This window comes from Rattus norvegicus, chromosome 2 (assembly GCF_036323735.1).
Source record: "Rattus norvegicus strain BN/NHsdMcwi chromosome 2, GRCr8, whole genome shotgun sequence".
NCBI classification, from domain to species: Eukaryota; Metazoa; Chordata; class Mammalia; order Rodentia; family Muridae; genus Rattus; species Rattus norvegicus.
Window position 1 is genome coordinate 39,182,296 of NC_086020.1, and position 14,399 is coordinate 39,196,694.

Below are 14,399 nucleotides of genomic sequence, written 5' to 3' on the forward strand. Positions count from 1 at the left end.
GGTAGAAAATGTATATGTAAGCAATATAGTACATATACACAATGCAGATTTTCTTTTTTTGTTTTGTTTTGTTATTGTTTTATGCTTTTGTTTTGAGACAGGGCTTCTCTATATAACCCTGGCTGTTTTATGCCACAGTGCCGTGGAAGTCACTACGTAGACCAGACTGCCTTGAACCCACAGAGATCCACCTGCCTTTGTCTCCTGAGCTCTGGGATTAAAGATGTGTGTCAACATAACCTGGCTAAAATGCAATTTTGTTCAACTCTAATGGATTCCTCTTGTCATTTTGCTTTCATTTGATATGTACAGGTCATTTGACCTGTAGTGAACTATGTATAGAGTACTGTGAGGAAAAAGAGCTTCCAGTGCTGGTTATCTTTAAATACATCCAAGAAACTACACATACGTATTTCTCTCAAGTAATCAGAGAGGAAACATATTCATTTGGGTCAGAACAGTTTGGATTTTTAATTAACTATTATTTATTTTGAATGCAAATGATCTAATTTACCCCATTCATTCTCTCTCTCTCTCTCTCTCTCTCTCTCTCTCTCTCTCTCTCTCTCTCTCTCTCTCTCTCTCTCCCTATTCTCCCTCAGCACTTTTTCCTTCCCACTCACTCTATGTGCAATTCTCTTATACCCAGTTTCCACATAGTGCCGGCTGTATGCATGGGTGTAGGGCTATCTACTGGAGAACAGGTAGACTCCCAGGAAACACATCCTTGAACAAAACTGACTCTCCCTTCACCAGTAGCCATTAATTACCAATGGCTTCTCAGCTGAGAACAAACAGGACTCCGTCCCTCCGCCCCATCCTTTAACTTCCTCTAGCCTGATTTTGTGCATATCACAAAAGAGTACTCACAGCTCTTATAAGTTCACATCTTCTATGTCTAGAAAACCCTATTTTGCTTCAGTCATCTACCCTCTCTGGTTCTTATAATCTTTCTGGCTGCCTTCCCTTCCACAATAATACTTGAGCCTTGGGAGGAAGGGGTGTGATATAGATATTCCATTTAGGATTGATAAATCCCCAGACTCTTATTGTCATCATGTTGATCAATCATAAGTCTCCGTATTAATGACTATCTACAATGAAAGAAGCTTTTCTACGGAGGGTGGAGAGATGCACTGATTTGGGGGTATAAGTACCTAGGGAGCAGTTCAACGTTATGTTCCTTTAGCAAATTGTTTTGGTTTCAGCTATAAGGTCTCCATAGGAAGCTCACGCTCACCTGGAACTCACCATTCTATGTCTGCTTCCCTAGTGCTAAGATTATGGGCATGTGCTACAATGCCTGGAAGAAAACAATAGGATCCTTGACAATGACTAATCTTCACAGGTAGAATCTATGTAATCATCAACATAATTTTCTCCTCCGTTCAGCAAATATTTACTGAGAAATTGCTCAATACGATGTAAATCATGGGGATAAAGCTGAGTGGAGCTGTGCTATCTCTCCAGGCATAAACACTTCGAAGTGGCAAGATTATAAACAGGAGAAATGTTCTCAGAGAACGATTGTCCTGTTGTGTGCCATCTTCCTCTTATGTAACCAAATAGAGAAACACCTCGAGGTGCCCTTTATTCAACCTACAGGATTATCCCAGAAACCAAAGGAGCAAGCAGGCTGCACAGTGACTATTTTCTCAATTCTAAATTGGAATACAGCCATCCTATAAGGTCAGAGATTCTAGATCTAATCACTAATTGTCAATATATTTCTAAAGCAGATCTCAGAAGCACTGCCAGTGGCTAGCAATGTCCATGATCCTGTCCCAAGGACAAAGCAACACAGAGGGTACACAGCCTTGTGGAGAGACAGAAAGCTCGTCTTTGGCATTGTGCTTTAAAACATGATTATTCAACATTAAGGAGTCTTCATGTGCTCTTGTCTTTGCACTCTTTGTAAAGGGAACACTTACCATAAATACATTTATTTGATATTGTGAGCAAATTGTTAGCACAAAGACTGTACAGCAATGTCCTTGGCCTTACATTTTGATGTCAGTGAAATAAAGCCAAGTACTTTGTTTCTGGACAGGGTGTCAGTGCTTCCATTAGCAACCTATGCACGAAACAGATGACCTTAAGCATCTATGGACTACTTGACAAATTCATTCCCCACTTGGAAAAGTGAGTAATTTCAAGGAGAATAATAGCCACGCTCTACAAGGAAAGCGACCTTTTGATTAGTAAGTGGAATTGGAAGGCTTGCACGTGAGAGTTAGACCTGCTTGAAGTGCACAATTCAGGCTGGGGGAAGCCAAAGAGAACCACAAGAAGGTAATTATAGCTCTAAGCAAAGCTTTCAAGAATTTAAAGCAGACTCAGAACTTCTCACCTTAATTGGTTTCTATACAAATATACATAGAGCCCATCTGTCTGTCTGAATACAGAATCTTCTCTGTTTGGGCTAAAACTTCATCTTACTCCTTCCTATCTTAACTATATAGATACATGAGAAAGTTTTGTTCTGCTATATTGGAATGTCACGGCGTGACTAACTCAAACCTAAAATAGAGAACAATGTGAAAGCCTGTGAACGTGACATTCAGCTTGAAGGCCACATGGGAATGATAAAACCACGGAAGTTAAGTGTGGAACCAAATATGCCCACAGACTGCTATTGTAGGGCTTATCAAGTCCGGGTAGCTGAAGGAAATTTCACAGACAACTTTTTCCTTCCAGTTCAATTCTACTCACCTAATTTAGTTCTGACTATTAAAATTTGATTAAGTATTTGTGAAGACGCACATCCTCTATATTAATTCTTTAAGTGGGAGAGTAACAGGACGGGCGATTTCAAATAACTGGCGTTCCTGCATGGCTTTAAGTGAGCAAGGCTATTATTGCTCTTGATTTTTTGTGCAAAACGCTAGACGAGAAAATATGAAAGAAGTTATTGTAAATAATGCACCAATTCTGTTAATCCAAAAATTATCACATATATATTTCTAAGTGGTAAGATAGTTAGAAGATTTGGGCTAGAACAAAATGGTTGCATTTACTTCCCAAGATAGGCACTTTTGAAAAACTCCTCCTTGAGCTTCCATTAACGGACTCTCCAACTAGCTCCTAGCTTCTGCCCTTTGTACTAGTTTGTATATTATCTCATTTTAGTATGAACCCTGCCAAGTCAATTCAATCCAAATTCTTATCTCCAGTACTTGACTATCATATAACGTGGTCCTCTTCTTTTCCCATGCTTCCTGTGAAGTCATACCACCCTGACCTGCCCTCAGCAGGAAGGTTTCTGTTAGTTCTCTTTACCCAGAATCCCTCCCTGATACATACATACTATAATTTTCCACCCACTCTCTCCACCAACCTGATCTTTGGGTATCAATTTCAACTTTACATTGTGATATGAAGAAAGCATACTCTCTTCAACTCACTACAAAAACTTGGTAACTGAAACTGTTCTGATTATAAGAAGGACAGTCTGTCGTATCATGTCATTCTTTTGCAAATAAATGAATACTAGCTTAAAAGCTGAATAGAAGAAACAGCTGTTCTGCTTCCTTTATTCCGATGATACATACACACTCTAGCCTTGTTTTGTACCAGTGGCAGTAAGAACACTCCATTTGCTTCCTGCAAGAATTGAACCTCTAACGATGAGCATTTATTCTGATGGAGAGCCATACAAAGACAATTTATTAGGTTGTTTGTTTTCTTGAATTTCTAAAATGTGTCCTTCATTAAAATAGCCTTGGGGTGCAAGAATCACTAAACAACATTAGTAAACTACAAGCAAAGTAGCAAGCTGTGATGAATAAAATGGATGACCTTTTTAACGCATATTTTAATTGTATCCTAATCTATCCATCGCTTAGAATGCATTCTGTTTTAATGTATAAATAGATGTTGGCCAGACACAGCACCCACTGTAGATAGTGTGTAAATATCTCATTTGAGGAAATTGTTGGAGCATGGCTACGAATGAAGAGGAATAAAATGACTAATGTTGCAAGTAAAGCTGTCCTTACAGATCATTGCAAAGGGCAAGAGATCCTTGAGGAATAAGCTAACATTCATGGAGTTATAACTATATACCTTATGCTAGGACAGAATTTCAATTGTCATTCTTGCCTAGTCTCTCCCAGTTCCACATAGCTGGGCTCTGGGATAGCTCTGACAGCAAGACATGCCTCATTAATACTTTATGTTCATTGTTACAACAATTACTTACTGAATATTTAACATGTTCAATGTTTTCAAGGATACAAAGATAACTTAGACATGGTCCCCATGCTCTACAAGTACTTGTGCTCTGAGCTTTGGTGATTAAAGTTTGTATTCAAACTTACATATTCCTTTCACTTCATTTGGAATAATAAAAAAACCCAGGATAGCAAAAACTATCCTCAACAATAAAACAACTTTTGTGGTTAATCACCATTCCTGACCTCAAGCTGTATTGCAGAGCAATAGTGATAAAAACTGTATGGTATTGGTACAGAGACAGGCAGGTAGATAAATGGATTGAAATTGGAGCCCAAGAAATGAACCCAGACACCTATGGTCTCTTGATCTTTGACAAAGAAGCTAAATCCATTCAGTGAAAAAAAGATAGCATTTTTCAACAAATGGTGCTGGTTCAACTGGAGGTCAGCATGTAGAATAATACAAATTGATCCATTCTTATAGCCCTGTACAAAGCTTAAGTCCAAGTGGATCAAGGACCTCCACATCAAAGCAGATACACTCAAACTAATAGAAGAAAAATTGGGGAAGAGTTTCGAACACATGGGCACTGGGGAATTGACAAAAGGTATCTCATAAAACTGCAAAGCGTCTGTAAGGCAAAGGATACTGTCAGTGGGACAAAACAGCAACCAACAGATTGGGAAAAGATCTTTACCAATCCTACATCTGATAGAGTGCTAATATTCAAAATATACAAAGAACTCAAGTGATAAGGCTCCAGAGAGACAAATAACCATATTAAAAAATGGGGTACACACTCCTAATTCTCTCTTACTCTTTGTTCTTCTCTGTTCTTGCCCCTTTCCCCCCCTCCCACCACGTGCCATGGCCATCTGCCTTTCCTCTCTTCTTCTCTTCTCTCAATAAATCTCTCCATGTGGAACCATAAAAAATGGGGTACAGAGCTAAACAAAGAATACTCAGCTGAGGAATATAGAATGATTGAGAAGTACCTAAAGAAAAGGGGGTAACATTTGAAATGTAAATAAATGAAATTAAAAAAAGAGAGAAGTACCTAAAGAAATACTCGACATAGTTAGTCATCAGGGAAATGCAAATCAAAACAACCCTGATATTCTACCTCACACCAGTCAGAATGGCTAAGATCAAAAACTCAGATGACAACAGATGCTGGCAAGGATGTGGAGAAAAAGGAACACTCCTCCATTGTTAGTGGGGTTGCAAGATGGTACAACCACTCTGGAAATCAGTCTGGAGGTTCTTCGGAATATTGGACATTGTACTACTTGAGGAACCAGCTATACCATTCCTGGGCATATACCCAAATGATGCTCCAACCTACAACAAAGGCACATGTTCCACTATGTTCATAGCAGCCTTATTTATAATAGCCGAAAGCTGGAAAGAACCCAGATGCCCTTCAACAGAGGAATGCATACAGAAAATGTGGTACATCTACACAATGGAATCCTACTCAGCTATCAAAAACAATGACTTCATGAAATTCCTAGGCAAATGGATGGAACTAGAAAGTATCATCCTCCCTGGGTTCGGTCCCCAGCTCCGAAAAAAAAAAAAAAAAGAACCAAAAAAAAAAAAAAAAAAAAAAAAGAAAGTATCATCCTGAGTGTGGTAAATATGCACTCACTGATAAGTGGATATTAGCCCAAAAGCTGGAATTACCCAAGATACAATCCACACACTACATGAAACTCAAGAATAAGCATGACCAAAGTGTGGATGCTTCAGCCCTTCTTTGAAGAGGGAACAAAAATATTCATAAGAGGAGATATGGAGACAAAATTTAGAGCAGAGACTGAAGGAATGGCCATTCAGAGCCTGCCCCACCTGGGGATACAGCGCATATACATCCAGCCACCAAACCTAGACAATATTGATGAAGCCAAGAAGTGCAGCTGACAGGAGTCTGATCAAGCCTTCTCCTAAGAGGCTCAGCCAGAGCATGATACAGAGGCAAATGCTAACACCAAACCATTGAACTGAGAGCAAGTACCCCATTGGAGGAGTTATAGAAATGATGGAAGGAGCCAAAGGGTATTGCAACCCCATAAGAACAACAATACCAACCAACCAGAGCTCCCAAGGACTAAACCACTACCCAAAGAGTACACTTGGACAGACCCATGGCTCCAGTTGCATTTGTAGCAGAGGATGTCCATATTGAACACCAATTGGGGGAGAAGTCCTTGCTCCTCGCAAGGCTGGACCTCCTCAGTGTAGAAGAATGTCAGGGCAGGGAGGCAGGAAAGGGGCATGGTTGGGGAGGGGGAACACCTTTGAAGAAGGGGACGAGATAGGGGTTTGTGAATGGGAAACAGGGAAAAGGAAGTAAGTTTTGAAATGCAAATAAAAAGTATCCTGTTAACAAAACATTATGATTTTATGATTCCCAGAAAAACAGGAGAATTTTAAGAATAGATTTACTTCAGTATTTTTGGAATTAGTAAATAATTTATTCATCACAGAAATTTACCTATAAGTATTAGATTAACAATCTCAACAATAAGGTACTGAGGGCATATTTTGTGCCAAGAATTATAATAGTATCTTTATTAATCTTTATGAATTCCTTACAAATATTCTATGTTAAAGAATAGTATAATTATCTAATCAGAGAAAATCCTTCTTGAAAAAGGAACCTGTATTTTAAAGAACTTTGGATTATAACCGAGGAGTCTTATAGTTCATAATAAACCCAATGTCTCTTGGACTTGGTCTTCACAATGACTTTAGATGCAATATAATACACTAAATGAGGAAATTAGGATATAACCCTAGCTCTATTTCTTACCAACATTATGTATTTTGAACATAGTCATTATAAAGTATTAAGGTTTTATTTCCTAGCCAATAACATTTTGTCCTTAACCTGTTCTTTCAAATTGCATGATGTCCTCAACTCAGGATCTGAATCAAGGTAAACAGTCATGAAATATGCTATTCCATATACAGGATTTCTACTTCTGTATATGTTAAAAATAATATATTGTGCTGTACTCATATGTCAGAGGACCTAGAATAGACCTTTAAAAGATTTATCAGAGAAAAACAGAGATCTCTTCCATAGCTAGTCATTTCTGCTATGACCAAAGCATCTGAAGTGACTTAACAAATGTATTTGTCCAACATGACTTAGAGTATCTACCTAGCTAATAGTGTCCCAAATGGTGGAAGTTTGAACATAAAAATCATACAGAGATGGAAACCTTGGAGTTAACTAGCTTAGTCTTAATTATAACCATAGAGGAAGCAGTATACATGAGCCATTTTCAATAGAGGATGTAAACCCTGAAGAACACATACCCAGCATCTATATAGGATTGGTTTCAAGATTGGTATAAAGAGCAGTATTTTATATCAAAATTCCATGAATGCTCAAGGCTTTCTCATATAATGGAGTGTTTGCATATATCCTGTATGCATCCTTCTGTCTATTTTTAAATTCTCTCTAGATTTTATGCAATATATAACACAATATAAATAGTGTAATAATAACAGAAGGAAATGGCCATATGTGTTTAGTATAGATGCAAGGATTTTTATTTTTAATATTTCAGCCCATTGTTCTATGGTTTGCTAAACTCGTGCATATAGAACCCAGATACACAGAGGGCTGTCAGTATTTAAATACCTCGTACCATCTGAAGCATATCTGATCATTAATACCTGAAGCAGCCTAACTAGGAATATATTTGTTCCTAGAATAATGAGCAAGACACTAAGTAACCTGCTGATAAACTATGTATCTTCTACAATAAAGCATATTTCCCAAATAGAGAAGGATATAAATAATAATATCATGTATACAGAAGTGCTTATGGAGAAATAATTATTATATGATTAATACATGGCCGTTTGTATTAAGACAAAGGAAGGCTTTCCCTGGGGTTATACATCACCAAGAAGCTGCATTAAGAACAAAGAACAATTTCGGAATGACAACATGACCTCATCAGCCTATTCTATCCACATAATAGCACACACACACTCAAAAAAAGAAAAGAAAAGAAAAACAAAAACAACCAAAACCAACAATGACAGCAATGGCTATTCCTGTCATCTTTGCCTGTATTTTTATTTTTTCTTTTTCACATAAGCAAATTAGCTATAATAGTACAGCACATGATGTTGTCAGTCTCTACAGTACTTCTAATGTGCAGCATTGTCAGCTGCAGACCAATCAATCTGCGGAGAAACCATGCTCTTAGACTCTGTTTCAGCCTTGATGGTGCTCCTCTGCCCTTGGACTGTTAGTTCGTTTCCTTTCTGCATAGTAAGATATTCTCTCCTTTATCTACAAAGGAATACTTTTGCTTTCTAAAAACAGATGTAGCGTAGTGTCAAGCTGGAGGACACTCCAGGACACTAATATAATTTTGACGATTTGGGGTATATGATAGATAGTTCTGAGCTTAAAGCAACAGCATTCTTCAATTAGCTGATGCAGCTGAAGAGCAGTCATCCTGTAGAACTTGAAAATATTCCACTGTTTCAACTACTTTCAAACAATGAGTTGCTATTGAATCTCAATACAATCAATGGGACGGCATGCCTGTCTATACATATAAGGGAGTCGTTTAAGGGACAGGCTGGATGAATGAATATCTTGACATACATGAAATTGTGTGGGCTTAAAGTGTTGTTGCCTTGAGTTATTCATATGACAGGTTACAGTACTTTTGGCATGAGATGTGAGCCATTAAACATAGCCTGCCATGCCTGACAGATGACAAGGGAAAGAGAAAAAAAAGTGCCACTCCCCCACACACCAGTCTTCACGACCACTATTTGTTAGGTAGCATTCCTTTATTAATATTTATATTAAGGGCAATAAAAGAGGGCTATCTAGGCTGAACAATTTTGGCTGTGAATCAAATGTTTCACAGCTGGTACTCTTCTTTTATCATGAAGTAGCATACTGAACCAGGCACATGCAATACACAGAAGAAAAGCTAACTCTATAATCTAAGTTAGTCTACACATGCTAATTCAAAAATTAGTTTCAATAAAGTTTTGTACCAAGTGACTGCCTATAGTTACTCCCCAAAATCTTCTCTTAAAATGCAGTTTCTATTTTCCGTCACATCCTTCCCCTTTAAACTACTAGTTTGAAGGCTTGCCAACACTCCTCACTTTAAAGACCTGTATGGTCTCAGAAATCATTTGGAGACAACCAATGTGTGTTAAAGATAAATAGGTTCTGCCAATGGCCCGTGTGACCACAGTGGAGCATGGCTACCTCGACAGCAGATGTGTCTGCTGACTCAAGCCTTACAGCAGCATGTTCAATGAATCACACACAACTGTCCCAGTGTGCTCGACTTTTCTCTCAGATACTTTCTGCAGCCTCAGAGGTCCCCCTCCCATCCACAAACACCCACTGCTCCAGGGATATCTCTTTTGTCGGCAATCCTTCAAAAATGGGGAAATCTTCAAAGGAAACTGAAGCAGCTCCCCAAATTCTTCTAATTGTGACTTTAATATTAAACAATAACATTACTCATTCCAGTAAAAATAAAACCATCCTTAGCCCGTTGATGATGCTCATTCAGAAGTAATTCTAACATGTTTGAAGATTTCAGCTACATATGATTGAATTCCAGGATGCTGAAAGAACCAGTAAATGTCCGGAGTCATTAAATGTCAACAGAAAAAAAAGATCTTCAAAGTAGGCAGGAATAGGATAATACCTAAGTGCTGTTTTTAGACTCTGGTATTTATTGCCAGACTCTAGGGAGCTACCTGTGTGCCAGAATACAAAATACACACTTCCTGAACACGCAAGCTTTTGTGTTAAAGCTTAGGAATAAAAGAACACTGTTCTAAATGGGGTGGCATTTTTCCCTGTGAACGTTTCATTAAATATTTTTGAGGGTAAAGTTTTAGAGCCCTGTGTCTCTCTGCTATAACTTTGTTTTCTTGGAATTTTGTTTCAGCCCAAAGTGTTGAGCATTACCTAAAAGCAACATGCAAGCTTCCACAATTTCCATCTTAAATGTGCTGGGGAATAAAGCAAAAGGCTGGTTTTGCCAAGACCCACTAAAACATGATACTTAAATTTGAATGAAATGTGTAGTGCTGGGTGTTGAGACATGTTGAAGTGATCCCCGGGATGCTTTCAGATGCTTTTCAAATTCCTGCATCATTTCAAATCCCAGCCTCTACTGGTTTTCACATGCTATTGAGTGTGCAATGGATTCTGTTTATTCTTACATATCAAAATCATAACTTGGGGTGTTTGCTTGTTAGTTTGTTGTATTTGTGTTCCTCTCAGCATTTTGGGCAAGGTGCTGGGAAAGAACTGATAGAGATCAAAACAAGGACATTATTGCTTGATTTTCATTACAGATTTGGATTTCTCCCTTCACAATGATTTGCAATAGGCTTGATAGTTAAGATTTAATGAGTAAGGAGGGCTCCCCTTTACACTCAAGCTTTATACTTTATGCCTCATGAGTTACATAAGCATTACTTTGAAAGAGATAATATAGGAAAAGAAATCTTGCCATCTGACTGAAAGAAATGGTCAGGTCTCGCTTTTCTATTGGAAGCAGAGATCTAAGGACCAAGAGAATGCATTGAGGGACAAACAAAACTGAGGGCCTATCATATATTCAAGGTGGCAGTATACTCCTTCCAATGTGGTGCATCCTCCCTGCAATGTTCAAAGAAGCTAGGAGCTCTTAGATGTTCCTGGATGGATGTAGAAGTCCTTTTTATCATGACAAAGGACAAAAGTAGCATTGGAATCAAACGGCAAGAAGGAATATCCAAACACCGGACTAAATAAATGATGCTACAGTCAGGCCTAAAAGTCTCGCCGTGCCTTCAGTTAAGGCAGTCAGTAAGAAGACTCAGCACACATCACAGGCTGTCAATGCCAAGAGATCATGTTAGAAGTTATACAAGCCCCGGTCTTATTGAATGTCAGCCAGTGTCCACAGGGAAAACTGCCATGTCATGTTCCCAGACTTCTGCTCCTGGCAGGTATGGTACTGTACTCCACAAGCTTTCTTCACAACCTCCAGGAGAGAGAGGCGGCTCAAGAGAGATAGGGAGGAACCTACAAGAGCTGACAATTTGCAGAGAATACCTCAAGGCTGATTAAATAGATTCTTAAGACAAGAAAAAAGTTACCCTAAGCCAGCAAGAATTAGCTGGTGTTGTTTTTCAGTTTTCTTTCACCAGCAATAGGAAAGTACCATTGGACAAACTTATGAGGAATTATGTTTTTGCCTATAGCACTATATCACTTATGAGTCTTTTGCTAGAATTGACGTTTTCACTCTCTCCCTTTTTTGCACAATTAGATTTATTTGGTATGTGAAAATTGGGTATCTAGTTTCAACTAATACGTTCAGCCATGAGATCGGAGACATGCCCATTATACTTGAGATCAGCATTAAGTATTTTTCTATTTATCTTTTATTGAAAATAGTTTTTTCATACACTATTTTTCTGACGACTGTTTCTTCTACCCCAACTCCTCCAAGATTCTTTCCACCCCTCCTCCTATCGGATTCACTTTTGTCTCTCAATGGAAAATGAATCATCATCTGAAAAATAATAGTAAAATAAAATAATAATAAAATAAAAACAAATTGGAATGGGAGCAAAGAGCCAAATAAAAAGCACAAGAAATATAGATGCAGAGACAAACACATTCACAGACAAAGTAATCCCATAAAAACACAAAGCCAGAGGCTACAATGTATGTGCAAATGACTTGTAAGGTTAAAAAAAGATGTGCTGAGAAAAATTACATTATGAGAAAAAAAAACTTCCAAGGATGCCATTGAGGTCATTTTATGTTGGCCAACTATTGTTGGACAATAGTCCTGCCCTTAAGTGTGGTTTGAATCCCCAGTGAGATTCTGTTGTTGAAAACTAATTTTTCATTTGCAATCAGTTATCAGCTGAAGGGAGCTCCCGGGTTAGGATGGGGGCATGTGCCCACTTCTCCGAGTGCTGTGGTATGAAGCTGAGCACGCCCTGCTCATGCTGCCACAGACTCCTTGAGTTCATGTGTGTAATGGTCATGCTGTGCTTAGAGGGCCTGTTTCCATGGTGTCCTCCATCCCCTCTGGCTCTAATAATCTTCCTGTCTCCTCTTCAATAAGATACCCTGAGCCCTAAAAGGGGTGATTTGATGGAAACATCTTACTTGGGACCGAGTGACCTGGGGTCTTTCACTTTCTGCACGTTGTCTGACTGTAGGTCTCTCTCTGTATTTCCGATCTGAGCTACAGAAGGAAGCTCCTCTGGTGATCACCGAGCAAGACACTGATAGAATTGTAATCTCATTTTACCTTTATAAATTATACTGCATCTGTCTGTCTGGTTGAGCTACAACAGCATTTCCTAGAATCCTCTTTGCTGTGTAGCTTCAGAGGTGACTTGTCGAAGAACAAAGCATATTTTGAGATCTGTAAGGCAGAGGTGGTGTGCTACCACCTAAAGTTAGATGTTTAAAGAGTAACGAAAATGATATACAGAAATCCAAATGTACTGCAACTTACCCTTGTTCACTTCTGCCCCCATCAAGTCCTGTTCACTCACCGCTGACCTTCCAACCAATAAAGGAGTCACGTTTGCTCTTCAGAGAAGCAGCTGAGTGTGGTCAGTTTAAAATGAGTTTCCCGGAAAACTCCAACTTGTTCACCTGAGCCGGTGCTTCAGAAGCCTGAGGCATGACTTTGCCCTGACGCCTTAACTGTGTCGTGGACCGTTATTGCTCGTTAGACCTGCTCCTCTGTTCAGCTGCGTCAGCCTCATTTGTATAGTCCGTACTTCCACCGTGTTCACAGCAGCTCTGCTTTGCTAAGGATGTAGATTACACGAGAGCTTGAGGCTTCTTTACCATGAGTCTGAGAGCCTGGAAGAAAAGGAGAGGACTACTCCTGATCCTAGACGGGACCCAGGCTAAGCTACCTCATGGTTTTTCCTAAGAACAAGATAAAAAACACAGCGCCCTCTTTTCACTCTTTTGTCTCTCTCAGTCTGGGCTCCTCCCTCCCGCATGTAAAACAATTAGAGACAGGGAAGCAGGTTGACCTCCAGCACAGAGAGCAGCGGTACAATGGATTTCATGGTACACTGTGGTCTCTAGACCTCATCCCCACCTCACACCACAGCTTTCCTTGTGCTCTAGCATGAATCTGCTCCTAATTCCCTTCACCTCTTGGGGCCATTGTGCATACTCTTGGAACATTATGTTCATTCCTTGCCTTTCCTCTATGACTTGGATAATTCCCCCTTGTGACTTGCATGCCAACTTGAATATCATTCCTAGATATGTTGACTAAATTATATGTCTTTTATGTAAATTTTTCTATTTTATTTTCCTTGAGATTAGCTCTCATTAGGTATTACAGGCTGGCCTTGACCTCATAATTAGCCTATAATATATATCCTTATTATAGGCAGAAACCACCATGCCAGACAATATGAGTTATTTTAACACCCTAAATCCTAATTTTTCCCTACTATATTTCACATAATGCTTTAACGTGATTGTTGTAAGACCCCAAAGTGGTCTTAGCTAAGGAGTGAGACCCACAGAACACAATATGATGATGGACTGATGCAATGGCAAGAGATTTATTAATCCATGTGCATGGGGTTGCTCATCCACACAGGAATAGGCAACCCCAAACTCAAAATGTACACATCTTTTATACTTTACAGAGGGCAGACCTCAGCAACAGGGCTAGCTGGCTTTCTCTGATTGGTGGAATACAGGACAAAGGATCTCTTCAGGCATTGGTTGGTTTGCTCAAGGGGCTGTTTTTGTTAATTAGCCAATTTCATCATCCTGCTCTGCACCTGACCTCACAAAGTCCCTGGGAAAGGGTGGGGGAGCTGGGTGATGGGATAAGGTTGGGCTGTCACATCTGGTGGTTTTTCTCTGAATTTACCACAGGGAGGGGTACGGGGTCTTTTTCAGAGAACAGCTTTGTTTGTTTTGGCTGGTCTCAACTTAAGCCTGGTCACTCTGACCACCAAAACCTTGTTTCTATATTCCCAGAACCTTATTCTTACAGCTTTATTTCTCATATCTATGAAACTTATTTCTTCATGATATCTTTCTTGATAAAATATAATGTTAATATGTATGTCCATGTGCATGTATGTGGGGGAGGAGAGAGAATATATTGTGTCTATATGGTTATGGTACCTGTCAATAAAATCTGATGGTC

At 39.1% G+C, this 14,399-nt stretch overlaps 1 long non-coding RNA gene across 2 annotated transcripts in view; it reads right to left on the minus strand.

Annotated features, from left to right (window-relative positions):
• LOC103691446 (uncharacterized) overlaps positions 1-13,941 on the minus strand; it is a 272,183-nt gene extending 258,242 nt beyond the window's left edge. The window contains exon 1 of one of the 2 annotated variants that reach the window (XR_010064065.1): positions 12,720-13,941. This is a non-coding gene — a long non-coding RNA (uncharacterized LOC103691446). The remainder of the gene's footprint in view (positions 1-12,719) is intronic. The other variant, XR_005500597.2, reaches the window with a different exon arrangement.
• Between the last annotated feature and the right edge of the window lie 458 nt (positions 13,942-14,399).